At 34.0% G+C, this 17,425-nt stretch overlaps 3 pseudogenes; all 3 read left to right on the forward strand.

Moving 5' to 3' along the window:
* The first annotated feature begins 634 nt into the window (after positions 1-634).
* On the forward strand, positions 635-1,174 carry LOC147397659 (SKP1-like protein 13 pseudogene; annotated as a pseudogene).
* Positions 1,175-4,359: 3,185 nt separating this feature from the next.
* Positions 4,360-4,812, forward strand: LOC147397660 (SKP1-like protein 12 pseudogene; annotated as a pseudogene).
* A 2,158-nt stretch (positions 4,813-6,970) lies between these two features.
* On the forward strand, positions 6,971-7,492 carry LOC147397661 (SKP1-like protein 13 pseudogene; annotated as a pseudogene).
* The last annotated feature ends 9,933 nt before the right edge of the window (positions 7,493-17,425 follow it).

Raw genomic sequence — 17,425 nt, forward strand, 5'->3', positions numbered from 1 at the left:
ATACCCTAAATAAAACTGTTTAAACTTTAAATGAGGTCCACTAGAAAGTGTACGAGTCAGAGTAGGAAACCTACTAAATTCATTAGTAAATTACATAGTCGGAGTTGGAGTTGGAGAAGAATTCGTATTAGAAGAAGAAGAAGAAGAGGGAAATGTAGCCAGTTCCAGCCCTCTATAAATACAACTCCTGCCCTCTTTAATCGCTACTTTTCAAATCTTAGATCATAATGGATCGGATTTCGGGTATGATCCGATCCATTGACAATCCTAGTTTTGATTTCTTAATCTCACCACTAATGTCACTAATCTATATAAATTGTAAAAGGGTAAATCTAATATCACAAATTTAACAGGGGGTGTTTCTAAAATATCCTAAACAAAATCATTTAAGTGAGGTACACTACGAGTCAGAGTAGGAAACCTACTAAAGTTAGAGATTGAGACTGAATCCTAAATAAGCACATTTGGAGTCGGAGAAGAATTCGTATTAGAAGAAGAAGAGGGAAATGTAGCCAGTCAGCCAGCCAGTCCTTTATAAATAGAGCTCCTACCCTCTCTAATCTCTACTTTTCAAATCTTAGAAAGAAAGAAAGAAAGAAAGAGTGAGAGAAAGATATAATTTGTTTAAGTAATCATGTCGAAGAAGGTGAGTTTAATTACTTGTGATGGAAAGGAGTTTGAAGTGGAAGAAGCCATAGCCATGCAATCCGAAACCATCAAAGACATGATGGAGATTGGTTTCACAAAGGATGGAATCCCATTGCCTAATGTGACTAGCCATGTAATGTCGAAGCTGATAGAGTACTTGAAGAAGCACGTTGTTGACGATGACGATGACGACCATGATGATGATGATGATGACGATGACGATGTTTGGAAGAATATATCAGAGCTAAAGATTTGGGATTTTGGATTTATCAATGACATGGACGAGAACGAGTTGTTGAATATTCTCGTAGCAGCTGATGATCTCGGGATAAAGAAGTTAAAATATTTGGCTTTCGAGGGAGTGGAGAAGACTATTAAGGGAAACCGTCTAAAGGAAATTAAAGAAATATTTAATATTGACAATAAGCGAACAGTCACAAGAGAAGAATATTACGACCACCCCTATCTCCTTAGTGAAGAACAATTTTCCTATTTTTACATTAACTCCTTTAAGTTTTCCTCTTAATTAGTACTTAGAATCAGTTTCCTAGAATAATAGACTTTTTTTTCCTGATTTATTATTTTAGTGATTTGTTTCTAGTGGATATATGTAATCGAATTCTTTGCTGTTTTTTTTTTTTTCTAATTTAATTTAATTTTTTAAATAAAAAATCCAGCAATAAAAAATTATTATTATTTTTGTTGGAAATAATCCTTGTTCTTCTTCTTGGAAGTGAGTCTGTTTTTTTTTTTTTTTTGGCTTGGAAATTTCCTTTCTCTCTCTGTTTTTTTTATTTTTATTTTAGTAACTTTAGATGTGTATCCAATTAACTAACTAAAGGTTGAATCGTTGAACTGCCAAGATTTTCCTAAAGGTTTGCTGAAACCAATCCCCAAGAAAAGTAAATATTCTCATCTCAATCGTTTGCATGGAGACTCACAAGTCCACTCTCAGGTTAATTAACAATAATAATAATAATAATAATAAACATTTTTCTACAATTTTGAAACCTAACCAAGTGATTAGAGGGTCGTGAGTTGTAATTTTCTTGGTTGTTGATATACGTACCTTAGTATATTAAGTTTAAGAGTCACGATAACCCACGCTAAACCGATGCTCTTGACGTGGCAGCAGTGCACAAAATTATAGATGTTTTTCTTTGGCTTATACAAGAAAAAATATCTATGATAATATATACTATGTTAAAGAGAGTCCTTGGCATAAATTGCTTTGAATGGATAAATCAATCATTTGTCCTTTGGGAATCCGACGTTAATCCTCTCGTACCTACTAATTGGTGTACCTGAGATGCATTTCCTCTAATCCCCAAAAAGACATTATTTGTACAAGGTGAGAAGAGTCAGTCATCCGAAAATTAGGATTCATTTCTTGTCATAAACTTTCACTTGTAGCTTACCATATTTCAAAGGATTGACTAGTTTTTTCTATATCGCATGTACATTCCCATAATGATGGTGCTAATATCTATGGTTTCATGTTAAGAGCATCATTTTAGTGAGTCAATTTTCATTAGTAAATGTGGGGTCATTTGTAATTATCCAAATTTTTGTGTGGAACCACTTCTGTTCTGACTTCTCTCATTATAAATAGCAAAGATATGTATTACATTTAGAGAGCTTCTATTGCTTCGCCAACTTTTTCTAAAGCACTTAAGAAATACTACTATATATCAGTTTATCAGATCTTCTATCTTTCTTTTTTTAAAATTTAACTTCTATAATTATATTTATTTTCTATTTCAGAAAATTAAAATAATATTACATATCCATGGATGTGGTACTTGATGTGATCAAGTTTTTAGCCATACACCATCCTAGATACAACGGCGATGTCCTTTCAATGTTGACCTAAACAATTTGACGGCTTAATGTGCTTTCAAAACAAAAGGAGAAAGGGAAAGAAAGCATTCAAATAAGAGTCGTGCTGGAGTGACCTCAAGATTGTATCTCACATTGCACTCTCTTGACGTGGAAGTGCGGAGGAATCACAAATGGTTTTTCATTCAATTCACTCAAGATTGCACCTCACATCGCACTCTCCTGATGTGGAAGTGTAGAGGAACCACATATGCTTTTTTACTCAAATCACTCAAGATTGTACCTCACATCACACTTTCCCGATGTGCAAGTGTGAAGGAACCCTAGATGCTTTTTCACTTGTTGGAATTGTGTGATGTGAGGTAAAATCTTGATGTCACATAAACATTATTCTTCAAATGATGGAATCCAATATCTCTCTTTGAATCTCTAAATCTTTTGAGTTTTTAGAATATTTTTCTCTAGAGGACTTCTCTTCTTTCATCTACTCCCTCTTTCTCTAGAGAATGGGTTGTTAAATATGTAAAAAATGATTAATAGAAAATTGGGATTTATGGTGAATAAATTATAACTAACAAAAATCCATGATATAAATCCATTAAAATTATGTGGCCTCCACTTATTATATAACTGATGTGGGGAGGGGCATGGGAGGGTTAGGGGACTAAATTTCATTGAACATGTAAGCCAATCCGAATAGGAATTTCAAGTAAAAAACTCCAAATCTAACTACCTTTACGATTTATTCAATAAAATGGAAAGTTATTAGCCAAAAAAATAAAGAAAAAGAAATCCCTTAAAATGAAACAAAGCATATTATGTTTTCCGTTCATCTCATAATTGAAATCTTTTATGATACCAAAGGGTTTGCGAGATTGCTGAGACCATGCCTCAGGAAGTGGAGGTCTTGACCTCAAATCACCCCTTAGGGGATACCTTTGAAGATTTAATACCCCAGCTTAGTAGAGTGCTCTAAGATGTCAAGACACCTTGATTAAAAATAAATAAATAGAATATTCCTATTAACATAATTGAACCAAAAACTGCAAAAAAAAAATTACAAATTAAAAATTAAAAAAAAAGTTATGACACGGATAAATAATTAACGGGCTGAAATAATCAAATCAATACTATTAATTATATTTTTATTTTAAGTACATGGTTCATTTCTCGCAACTATGAAAAGTTCATTGTTCATCAGATGGTATTTTCTACACCAAACCATAGTTTTAAAACTTGAAAACTTGACTTGATTTGGATGTCCAACGAATCGAGTTGAGTCAAGAGTTTCCAGTTGATTTATCCAAATTTTTTAATTGACTTTTTCGGAGCAGAGACACCTTGAACTCCAATCGAGTTGATTCAACTTGGCTTTGACTCAACTCGATGAATTTTAAAACCATGATCCCAACATGTTGACTGATAAAAAAATTGAACGTGGGTTAATTTAATCTAATTTCTTCGTGGGTTTGTATTCAATCAATGGGCCTAGCTAAAGGCCCATGATAATGAAATATTGAAATTCATAGATGTAAACAAATCACCAATCTGATTGGATAATTAAGATAAACCGATTGGTAGGGCTAGTCGTGATAATTTGACTCCCCATGTGACATATTAACAAAACAATACTCTCCTGACGTGGCATGTGTTAGAATCATAGATTTTTACCTCGGGATACACACCTGCAATGCCACGTGGGCCTGCTAATCGGTGTTAAAATTAGTAAATTTATATAGTCCGAGATAGGAATTGTTTGAATAGAGAATAAGTTGGAGAAGGAAGTCGAGTTAGATTAGAAGAAGAAATAATTATTAGTTTTATAAATAAAAATAGTAGAAAGAAAGAGAGAAAGAAATTGTTTTTGTAATCATGTCGAAGAAGTTGGTGAGTTTGATTTGTTGCGATGGAAACAAGGTTGAAGTGGAGAAAGGCGTGATCATGCAATCCGAGACCATAAAACTCATAATAGAGGATGTCTCCATAGAGAATGGAATCCCATTGCCGAATGTAAACAGCAAAACAATGCAGAAAGTGTTGGAGTACATGAATAAACAGCACGTCGATGATGATGATGATGATGATGATCTCAACAAATGGGATTCTGAATTTATTACAAATTTGAATAAGGATGAATTATTTGACATCCTCGGGGCTTCACATTATCTTGAAATAAAGAAGCTATATAATTTGGTATGTCAGAGAGTTGCTAATAACATAAAGGGAATGATCTCAGACGAAATTCATGATTATTTCAGTATCGAGAATGATTTCACCCGTGAGGAAGAGGCGCAACTGCGGAAGGAGAATAGATGGACAGCTTGATTAGCTAGCTAGGCTTGATTTGATGTTTCTAGAATTTAGATTTGATTTGATTAATTGTAATAGAATTTGACTGTTATTCGAAGAAATAATATATTTGTTATTTTGAAATTTGCATTTTTAATTTTTGCCTATTATTCAAAGAAACTATATATGTTTGTTATTTAGAAAATTGCATCTTTTGATTTGTATGTGTACTTCAATCATAGTCACAACTTCTCTGATTTTTTTTCGAAAATTTTGTATGATTCTTCAAATATAGATCAACCGACTAAATCAACGGATTAATTGATTATTTGTAGAATAGAATTTTATTTTATCTGAATATTCAAATCTCAAGAAAAAGATAGGATCCTTGGAGAGGTTGAAGGTGATGGGTTTTTTAAAGAAGCCCCAAAAACATCTTTTAAATAATCAAAATATATATTTTTTTTTTGGGTTAATTTTTTTTTTATTTTTACATGGATAGAACCAGAGCAGGCTGGCTTGAACTCAAACTAGGCACAGCCCTAATTGATGGGTGAGCCTGGGTTGGAATATCTCAACCCAACCTCAATTCAGGTCGGATTTGGATTGAGGGTTTGAGTCACCCAACTCAAGGCCAACCCAATGTTAATATTATATTATTTATTTAGATTTTTTTTTTTTGTTGTTACATCTTATTATTTAGCTTGTGGACAATTGGATACTATTAATATAAGTTTTGATTTATTATGGTTTATCTAAGTATTCTTTCGATGATGGATAGTTTGTATATAATTTTATTTATTATAGTTGTTTTGTTTTTTATGTTGTAATTTTTTTTAAATATAAAATTTATTTGCTAATAAAAGTGAAAAGAGGGTTATTAAACAGCCCAACCCAACCAAACTACTCAAAATTACCTAACTCAAGCTCATCCGAGCTCAACCCGATTTTTGAAGATCAAGCTCGGGTTGAACCTGGGTCAACTATCCAACCTGTCGAGGTTGCAACCCTAATTTTTACCAAACTTTTACATTTCCAAATCAATCCAACTTGGTAATTGTGTCTGTAGTGTAGTAGAATTTTCTCTTAATTTTCTTGGACTATAAGAAACTGACCAATTAAATTGGCAAGTTGGAAAATTAATTGGATATGACATTTTATCCATCACCCTCAATATATTATTTTCTTCAATATTCAAAAATTTTATGAGGGTTGAAGATTATCGGTTTACGTCATAATTTAGAAGACCAAAAATTCTCTGAATTTTACATTTAATATGAAGGCCATCTCTTGATATTAGCCTCCCTTTGTATATAAGGGTGGGGACCTTCGTAGCCCCATCTTACCCATAAAAAAGAGAGTCATCTCTGGATTGTTTTTCTTCAAAGCAAGCAACTTAAACCTCAAGGAAATTGATGGAATTTTGGATAGAAAAATCAATATTTTCTTTTAAAGGTTAAGGCTAAGATGAAAACAATGGATTAAAGATAAGTTTAAATAGATTAAAAATAATTTATCATATAGACTAATGGGCTTGATATTGAAGATGATAGTATTTATGTCATTTAGAATTAATCTTTAATAGAAGACTGAGGTCAAGGGACCTCTTATTAGTTTGAAGTTGAACACATAGCACAAAATCCCCCCACCGAGAAAATCGTGATAGATGGTATTTCTAATCCAAATCCAAGGAATAGAGTTGAATTAAGTCCTAAAATCAAGGGGTTTGGAGTTAAGAATTTCCAGTTGACCGAGTCAACTCGAAATCAAATTGAGTTTATTCATCTTAGATCATAATGGATCGGATTTCGGGTATGATCCGATCCATTGACAATCCTAGTTTTGATTTCTTAATCTCATCACTAATGTCACTAATCTATATAAATTGTAAAAGGGTAAATCTAATATCACAAATTTAACAGGGGGTGTTTCTAAAATATCCTAAACAAAATCATTTAAGTGAGGTACACTACGAGTCAGAGTAGGAAACCTACTAAAGTTAGAGATTGAGACTGAATCCTAAATAAACACATTTCGAGTCGGAGAAGAATTCGTATTAGAAGAAGAGGGAAATGTAGCCAGTCAGCCAGCCAATCCTTTATAAATAGAGCTCCTACCCTCTCTAATCTCTACTTTTCAAATCTTAGAAAGAAAGAAAGAAAGAGTGAGAGAGATATAATTTGTTTAAGTAATCATGTCGAAGAAGGTGAGTTTAATTACTTGTGATGGAAAGGAGTTTGAAGTGGAAGAAGCCATAGCCATGCAATCCGAAACCATCAAAGACATGATGGAGATTGGTTTCACAAAGGATGGAATCCCATTGCCTAATGTGACTAGCAATGAAGTGCCGAAGCTGATAGAGTACTTGACGAAGCACGTTGTTGACGATGATGATGACGATGACAATGACGATGTTTGGAAGAAGATATCAGAACTGAAGATTTGGGATTTTGGATTCATCAACGAAATGGACGAGAACGAGTTGTTGAATATTCTCGTAACAGCTGATGATCTCGGGATAAAGAAGTTAAAATATTTGGCTTTCGAGGGAGTGGAGAAGACTATTAAGGGAAACCGTCTAAAGGAAATTAAAGAAATATTTAATATTGACAATAAGCGAACAGTCACAAGAGAAGAATATTACGACCACCCCTATCTCCTTAGTGAAGAACAATTTTCCTATTTTTACATTAACTCCTTTAAGTTTTCCTCTTAATTAGTACTTAGAATCAGTTTCCTAGAATAATGGATTTTTTTTTCCTGATTTATTATTTTAGTGATTTGTTTCTAGTGGATATATATATGTAATCAAATTCATTGATATTTTTCTCTATTTTCTTTTATAATAAAAAATATTATTCACATATTGCACTTCTTGACTTGAAGAACAATAGATGATTTTCATCGAGAGACGAATGAAAAAGAATCTATGGCTCCTGTCCACCATGACTCTTTTTTTTTTCGTGGAAATTTTCTTTATCTATCAGGTTCTCTTCTTTTTTACTAACTTCAGAGATGCGTCCAATTAATAACTAACTAAAGCTTGAATCGTTGAACTGCGAGGATTTTCCTAAAGATTCGCCATAATCCCTAGGAAACCTAAATATTCTCATCTCAGTCGTCTACATGGAGACTCACAAGTCCACTCTCAGGTTAGTCAATAAAAAAAGAAGAAGCGAGAGGATATATATTTCTACAATTTTGAAACCTAACCAAAAACTCATTTTGATGTCTCGTCCATGTACAATACCTATTCCGAGACGTCTCAGCTGAGGTATCCTATTTATTTGAATCGTCTAGGATAAAATTTAAAAAAAAATGCCTTAGAATTAGAACAAATCATGTTTTTGAGATGACTTGTCAACTTATCTTGTTGGTGGATTATATCGAGAAAACTCGGATGAGTTGTCTTGATCTCTAACAAGATTTAAAACCATGTAACGAAATGATTAGAGGGCCATGATTTTGTAATTTTCTTGGTTGCTCACAATAGCCCTAAGTATATTAAGTTTAAGAGTCATGATATAAAGTATCGTGTTAAATTACTGATACTCTTGAATAACGCTCTTGAACGTGACCGTGTACAAAATCGTAGATCTTTTTCTTTAGGTTACACAAGGAAATGTATCTATGCTTCTGTCCAAATGCCATGTCAATAGGGCTAGTCAAAAGCATCATTTTATCAATAGTCTAAGTTTTAATGTAAATGGGTGTTTATTTGTGATATCCAAATTTTGGTTTGAAACTTCTGCTCTGCCTAATAGTAAAATGGGAGTCGTTTTGGATTATGAATCTCTAAATCTTTTGACTTTTTTAGAATAAATATTTTACTTCTCCCTCAGAGAATGGGTTGTCTTATGTAAATCCGTGGGCCATACACATAACATATTAGGTATATTAAATATGTAAAAAATGATTAATAGCAAATAGCGGTTTATGGTGAATAAACTATAACTAATGAAAATCCATTTAAAACTATGTGGCCTCCACTTATTATATAGCTGATATGGGGAGGGGGAGGGGAATAAATTTCATTTAACATGTAAGCCAATCCGAATAGAAATTTCAAGTGAAAGAACTCCAAATCTAACTACCTTTGCAATTTATTAAATAATATAGACAATTTCTAGAAAAAAAGAAAAAAAAAGAAAAAAGAAAAAAGAAAAAAAGAAATCCCTCACAGTGAAACAAAGCATGTATGTTTTCCCTCCATCTCATAACTGAAAACTTTTATAACCCAAAGAGTTTGCGAGATGGCTAGGACCGCGCATTAGGAAGTGGAGCTCTTGAGTTCAAATAACGCCTTAGGGGCCACCCTCAGGGATTTATCACAGAAATTACCTAGCTCTTGTGGGGGTGGGGGGAGTGGACTACATGCATGTGCCTAGGCCTGTCAATGGACCAGATTGGGTTTGGGCCGAGCTTTACTACGCTAGAAAGTTGGCCCTAACCCAATTCATCTAAATATCAGGCCTGGCATAATAAATAAGATCTTAGTCCAAACACAATTGATTTCCACCTACATTCGGGTCATTTGTGGGCCAGGTCAAACCCATTTTAAAAAACACTATAAAGGTAAGGGGATCATTATTAATTTATAATAAAACTGTTATATATTGTATCTAATATGGGCCTATATTCAAAATTCAATCATGGCCTAATAACTAAATGGACTTAATAACTCAAACCCAGTCCATAGCATTCCAGGGGCCAAATCATTTTCAAAGACACTAAGAAAGTAAGGGGTTCATTGTTAATTTATAATAAAATTATTATATAGGATTGTGTTCCGTGTACACATAGGGCAACTTATAAAGCAACAAATCAACACAGTCGTCGGATTAAAAGATGATCTAACGGTTCATGTTATAAAGTAGAGAAATTAAATCATGCGGTTCATGTTATAAAGTAGAGAAATTAAATCATGTGGTTTTAATAAAAACACTTACAATTTTAACTATTTGTAACTACCTCCTCCACACCCACTTCAGCCTCTTCATTGTCGTTCTTTACTATGAGTGTTTCATTGAAGAGAATGAGAAGAAAAGAAAGAGAAGAGAGAGAAAATAATGGATTATCGTTTAAACTTCTTTCTCTCTAAAACATATTCTTTCTTCTTCTTCCTATATTTCCTTCTCTCGCTAACCTGACAGCAACTTGATCTTAGCGCTAAAGAATCTGTATTGGTAAAGATTGGAAAAGATGAAACCAAACCCTAAAATGGTTAACGATAGCGGTAACGATACTGATGATATGTCCCAACCACAATGAAGGATCACCAAAATGGTGGAAAATAATTTTTTAAGTTTGTACGACGTGTTCCAAATTGAAACTTGATTTCAGGAAATGTCTTTGGCGACATTACACACCAAGAAATTTCCTTCTTAAAACTCTGATTCCTATAAAACCCCACCTTACTCTTCTCTTCTTTTCTTCATCTTCACCAAGCTTCAATTAATTATGTCTATAAAACCCATTTCAATGTCTAAGGGAAAATGTAACATTTCAACCAAAGAGAGGATGGACAAAAACCAAAATTTTCAAGAAAATTGTCCTCTCAATCATGGGTTAGAAAAGGTGGATGATGGGAAAGAAAAAGAAGTTGATGAAGAAAAGCTTTGATTCCTCAATTGCAGCTCTAGACGACAATCTCCAAGTCCTAGAAGGCCAAATCGATTGGGGTTTCTGAATTGGGTAGATGTTGTTCTTATTAATGAATTGGGTGATATCCTTCTCTGTAAATTAAAGGGAGAGGGTCTTGTAGTAGATGAGATCTGATTTAAGTTGTAGACTAATGGGCTTGATATTGAAGATGATGGTATTTATGTCATTTAGAATTAGTCTTTAATAGAAGACTGAGGTCAAGGGACCTCTTATTAGTTTGAAGTTGAACACATAACACAAAATCCCCCACCGAGAAAATCGTGATAGATGGTATTTCTAATCCAAATCCAAGGAATAGAGTTGAATTAAGTCCTAAAATCAAGGGGTTTGGAGTTAAGAATTTCCAGTTGACCGAGTCAACTTGAAATCAAATTGAGTTTATTCACCTTAGATCATAATGGATCGGATTTCGGGTATGATCCGATCCATTGACAGGCCTAGTTTTTATTTCTTAATCTCATCCCTAATGTCACTAATCTATATAAATTGTAAAAGGATAAATCTAATATCACAAATTTAACAGGGGTTGTTTCTAAAATATCCTAAACAAAATCATTTAAGTGAGGTACACTACGAGTCAGAGTAGGAAACCTACTAAAGTTAGAGATTGAGACTGAATCCAAAATAAGCACATTTGGAGTCGGAGAAGAATTCGTATTAGAAGAAGAAGAGGGAAATGTAGCCAGTCAGCCAGCCAATCCTTTATAAATAGAGCTCCTACCCTCTCTAATCTCTACTTTTCAAATCTTAGAAAGAAAGAAAGAAAGAGTGAGAGAAAGATATAATTTGTTTAAGTAATCATGTCGAAGAAGGTGAGTTTAATTACTTGTGATGGAAAGGAGTTTGAAGTGGAAGAAGCCATAGCCATGCAATCCGAAACCATCAAAGACATGATGGAGATTGGTTTCACAAAGGATGGAATCCCATTGCCTAATGTGACTAGCAATGAAGTGCCGAAGCTGATAGAGTACTTGACGAAGCACGTTGTTGACGATGATGATGACGACCATGATGATGATGATGATGATGACGATGACAATGACGATGTTTGGAAGAAGATATCAGAACTGAAGATTTGGGATTTTGGATTCATCAACGAAATGGACGAGAACGAGTTGTTGAATATTCTCGTAACAGCTGATGATCTCGGGATAAATAAGTTAAAATATTTGGCTTTTGAGGGATTGGAGAAGACTATTAAGGGAAACAGTCTAAAGGAAATTAAAGAAATATTTAATATTGACAATAAGCGAACAGTCACAAGAGAAGAATATTACGACCACCCCTATCTCCTTAGTGAAGAACAATTTTCCTATTTTTACATTAATTCCTTTAAGTTTTCCTCTTAATTAGTACTTAGAATCAGTTTCCTAGAATAATAGATTTTTTTTCCTGATTTATTATTTTAGTGATTTGTTTCTAGTGGATATATGTAATCGAATAATAGATAAATGTTTGTTTTTCTCTGTTTTCTTTTATAATGAAAAATATTATTCACATATCGCACTTCTTGACTTGAAGAACAATAGATGATTTTCATCGAGAGACGAATGAAAAAGAATCTATGGCTCCTGTCCACCATGACTTTTTTTTTTTTTTTTGCGTGGAAATTTTCTTTATCTATCAGGTTCTCTTCTTTTTTACTAACTTCAGAGATGCGTCCAATTAATAACTAACTAAAGCTTGAATCGTTGAACAGCGAGGATTTTCCTAAAGATTCGCCATAATCCCTAGGAAACCTAAATATTCTCATCTCAGTCGTCTGCATGGAGACTCACAAGTCCACTCCCAGGTTAGTCAATAAAAAAAGAAGAAGCGAGAGGATATATACTTCTACTATTTTGAAACCTAACCAAAAACTCGTTTTGATGTCTCGTCCATGTACAATGCCGATTCCGAGACGTCTCAGATGAGGTATCCTATTTATTGAATCATCTAGGATAAAATTTTAAATAAATGCCTTAGAATTAGAACAAACCATGTTTTTGAGATGACTTGTCAACTTATCTTGTTGGTGGATTATATCGAGAAAACTCGGATGAGTTGTCTTGATCTCTAACAAGATTTAAAACCATGTAACGAAATGATTAGACGGCCATGATTTTGTAATTTTCTTGGTTGCTGACAATAGCCCTAAGTATATTAAGTTTAAGAGTCACGATATAAAATAACGTGTTAAATTACTGATACTCTTGAATAACGCTCTGGAACGTGACCGTGTACAAAATCGTAGATCTTTTTCTGTAGGTTACACAGGGAAATGTATCTATGCTATGCTTCTGTCCAAATGCCATGTCAATAGCGCTAGTCAAAAACATCATTTTATCATTAGTCTAAGTTTAAATGTAAATGGGAGTTTATTTGTGATATCCAAATTTTGGTTTGAAACTTCTGCTCTGCCTAATGGTAAAATGGGAGTCGTTTTGGTTTATGAGTTAGATGGCATGTGTTGAGGTGCGGGAGGAGGGTTTCAATCCTCCACGCAAAGACGATCTGGACTCATCCAATAATCTCTCCTGAATCTCTAAATCTTTCGACTTTTTTAGAATATTTTACTTCTCCTCCCTCAGAGAATGGGTTGTCTTATGTAAATCCGTGGACCATACACATAACATATTAGGTATATTAAATATGTAAAAAATGATTAATAGCAAATAGGGGTTTATGGTGAATAAACTATAACTAATGAAAATCCATTTAAAACTATGTGGCCTCCACTTATTATATAGCTAGCTGATATGGGGAGGGGGAGGGGAATACATTTCATTTAACATGTAAGCCAATCCGAATAGAAATTTCAAGTGAAAGAACTCCAAATCTAACTACCTTTGCAATTTATTAAATAATATAGACAATTTCTAGAAAAAAAGAGAAAAAAAGAAAAAAAGAAATCCCGCACAGTGAACAAAGCATGTATGTTTTCCCTCCATCTCATAACTGAAAACTTTTATAACCCAAAGAGTTTGCAAGATGGCTAGGACCGCATATTAAGAAGCATAGGTCTTGAGTTCAAATCACACCTTAGGGCCACCCTCAGGGATTTATCATAGAAATTACCTAACTCGTGTGGGGGTGGGGGGAGTGGACTACATGCATGTGCCTAGGGCTGTTAATGGACCAGATTGGGTTTGGGCCGAGCTTTACTACGCTAGAAAGTTGGCCCTAACCAATTCATCTAAATACCAGGCCTGGCATAATAAATAAGATCTTAGTCCAAACACAATTGATTTCCACCTACATTCGGGTCATTTGTGGGTCAGGTCAAACCCATTTTAAAAAACACTATAAAGGTAAGGGGATCATTATTAATTTATAATAAAACTATTATATATTGTATCTAATATGGACTTATATTCAAAATTCAATCATGGCCTAATAACTAAATGGACTTAATAACTCAAACCCAGTCCATAGCATTCCAGGGGCCAAATCATTTTCAAAGACACTTAGAAAGTAAGGGGTTCATTATTAATTTATAATAAAATTATTATATAGGATTGTGTTCCGTGTACACATAAGGCAACTTATAAAGCAACAAATCAACACAGTCGTCGGATTACAAGATGATCTAACAGTTCATGTTATAAAGTAAAGAAATTAAAGCATGTGGTTTTAATAAAAACACTTACAATTTTAACTATTTGTAACTACCTCCTCCACACCCACTTCAGCCTCTTCATTGTCGTTTTTTACTATGAGTGTTTCATTGAAGAGAATGAGAAGAAAAGAAAGAGAAGAGAGAGAAAATAATGGATTATCGTTTATCCTCTTTCTCTCTCTCTAAAACATATTCTTTCTTCTTCTTCCTATCTTTCCTTCTCTCGCTAACCTGACAGCAACTTGATCTTAGCGCTAAAGAATTTGTATTGGTAAAGATTGGAAAAGATGAAACCAAACCCTAAAATGGTTAACGGTAGCGGTAACGATACTGATGATCCATATGTCTCAACCACAATGAAGGATCACCAAAATGGTGGAAAATAATATTTTAAGTTTGTACGACGTGTTCCAAATTGAAACTTGATTTCAGGAAATGTCCTTGGCGACATTACACACCAAGAAATTTCCTTCCTAAAACTCTGATTCCTATAAAACCCCACCTTACTCTTCTCTTCTTTTCTTCATCTTCACCAAGCTTCAATTAATTATGTCTATAAAACCCATTTCAATGTCTAAGGGAAAATGTAACATTTCAACCAAGAGAGGACGGATCAAAACCAAAATTTTCAAGAAAATTGTCCTCTCAATCATGGGTTAGAAAAGGTGGATGATGGGAAAGAAAAAGAAGTTGATGAAGAAAAGCTTTGATTCCTCAATTGCAGCTCTAGACGACAATCTCCAAGTCCTAGAAGGCCAAATCGATTGGGGTTTCTAAATTGGGTAGATGTTGTTCTTATTAATGAATTGGGTGATATCCTTCTCTGTAAATTAAAGGGAGAGGGTCTTGTAGTAGATGAGATCTGATTTAAGTTGTAGACTAATGGGCTTGATATTGAAGATGATGGTATTTATGTCATTTAGAATTAGTCTTTAATAGAAGACTGAGGTCAAAGGACCTCTTATTAGTTTGAAGTTGAACACATAGCACAAAAATCCCCCACCGAGAAAATCGTGATAGATGGTATTTCTAATCCAAATCCAAGGAATAGAGCTGAATTAAGTCCTAAAATCAAGGGGTTTGGAGTTAAGAATTTCCAGTTGACCGAGTCAACTTGAAATCAAATCGAGTTTATTCACCTTAGATCATAATGGATTGGATTTCGGGTATTATCCGATCCATTGACAGGCCTAGTTTTTATTTCTTAATCTCATCCCTAATGTCACTGATCTATACAAATTGTAAAAGGATAAATCTAATATCACAAATTTAACAGGGGGTGTTTCTAAAATATCCTAAACAAAATCATTTAAGTGAGGTACACTACGAGTCAGAGTAGGAAACCTACTAAAGTTAGAGATTGAGACTGAATCCTAAATAAACACATTTGGAGTTTGAGAAGAATTCGTATTAGAAGAAGAAGAGGGAAATGTAGCCAGTCAGCCAGCCAGTCCTTTATAAATAGAGCTCCTACCCTCTCTAATCTCTACTTTTCAAATCTTAGAAAGAAAGAAAGAAAGAGTGAGAGAAAGATATAATTTGTTTAAGTAATCATGTCGAAGAAGGTGAGTTTAATTACTTGTGATGGAAAGGAGTTTGAAGTGGAAGAAGTCATAGCCATGCAATCTGAAACAATCAAACATGATGGAGATTGGTTTCACAAAGGATGGAATCCCATTGCCTAATGTGACTAGCAATGAAGTGCCGAAGCTGATAGAGTACTTGACGAAGCACGTTGTTGACGATGATGATGACGACCATGATGATGATGATGATGACGATGACAATGACGATGTTTGGAAGAAGATATCAGAACAGAAGATTTGGGATTTTGGATTCATCAACGAAATGGACGAGAACGAGTTGTTGAATATTCTCGTAGCAGCTGATGATCTCGGGATAAAGAAGTTAAAATATTTGGCTTTCGAGGGAGTGGAGAAGACTATTAAGGGAAACAGTCTAAAGGAAATTAAAGAAATATTTAATATTGACAATAAGCGAACAGTCACAAGAGAAGAATATTACGACCACCCCTATCTCCTTAGTGAAGAACAATTTTCCTATTTTTACATTAACTCCTTTAAGTTTTCCTCTTAATTAGTACTTAGAATCAGTTTCCTAGAATAATAGATTTTTTTTTCCTGATTTATTATTTTAGTGATTTGTTTCTAGTGGATATATGTTATCAAATTCATCGATGTTTTTCTCTATTTTCTTTTATAATAAAAAATATTATTCACATATCGCACTTCTTGACTTGAAGAACAATAGATGATTTTCATTGAGAGATGAGTGAAAAAGAATCTATGGCTCCTGTCCACTTTCATGTCAAGAAGTGCGATGTGAGGTTCAAGCTTGAGGTCACTCCACCATGACTTTTTTTTTTTGCGTGAAAATTTTCTTTATCTATCAGGTTCTCTTCTTTTTAGTAACTTGAAAGGTGTGTCCAATTAATAACTAACTAAAGGTTGAATCGTTGACTGCAAAGATTTTCCTAAAGATTTGCCAATACTAATCCCTAGGAAACCTAAATATTCTCATCTCAATCGTCTACATGGAGACTCACAAGTTCACTCTCAGGTTAGTCAATAAAAAAAGAAGAAGCAAGAGGATATTTCTACAATTTTGAAACTTAACCAAAAACTCGTTTTGATGTCTCGTCCATCTACGATTCCAAGACGTCTCAGATGAGGTATCCTATTTATTTGAATCGTCTTGGAGATTTTAAAAAATGCCTTGGAACTATAACAAACTATGTCTTGCGAGATGATTTGTCAACTTGTCTTGTTGGATGACAATATCAAGAAAACTCGGACGAGTCATCTTGATCTCTAACAAGATTTAAAACCATGTAACCAAGGGATTAGAGGGCCGTGGGTTGTGATTTTCTTGGTTGTTGACAATAGCCCTAAGTATATTAAGTTCAAGAGCCATGATAAACTAATGTGCTGACTACTGATGCTCTTGAATAACGCTCTTGAACATGGTAGCGCACAAAATCATAGATATTTTTCTTTGGGTTACACAAGGAAAAATGTCTATGGTTCTGTGTAAATGCCATGTTAATAGCATTAGTGAAAAGCATCATTTTATCATTATTCTAAGTTTAAATGTAAATGTGGGGTTATTTGTGACATCCAAATTTTGGTGTGAAGCCACTTCTGCTCTGCCTAATAGTAAATGGGAATCGTCAGGAAGTGACCTCAAGATTGTACCTCTCATCGCACTTTCCCGAGTTGATGTGTGGAGGAACAGTACCTTCAGCATTTTTAGCAAATGATGGAATCCAATAAGAAACCAGATCCTATGCACCCAGAGTAGTGGAAGATTGAAACTCTCCTCCCACGCATATGCCACGTTAGCCACAATATAAGGGATTGATGCTTA

The sequence above is a fragment of the Akebia trifoliata genome, chromosome 8 (genome assembly GCF_017979445.1).
Source record: "Akebia trifoliata isolate Shusen 1 chromosome 8, ASM1797944v1, whole genome shotgun sequence".
Lineage (NCBI taxonomy): Eukaryota > Viridiplantae > Streptophyta > Magnoliopsida > Ranunculales > Lardizabalaceae > Akebia > Akebia trifoliata.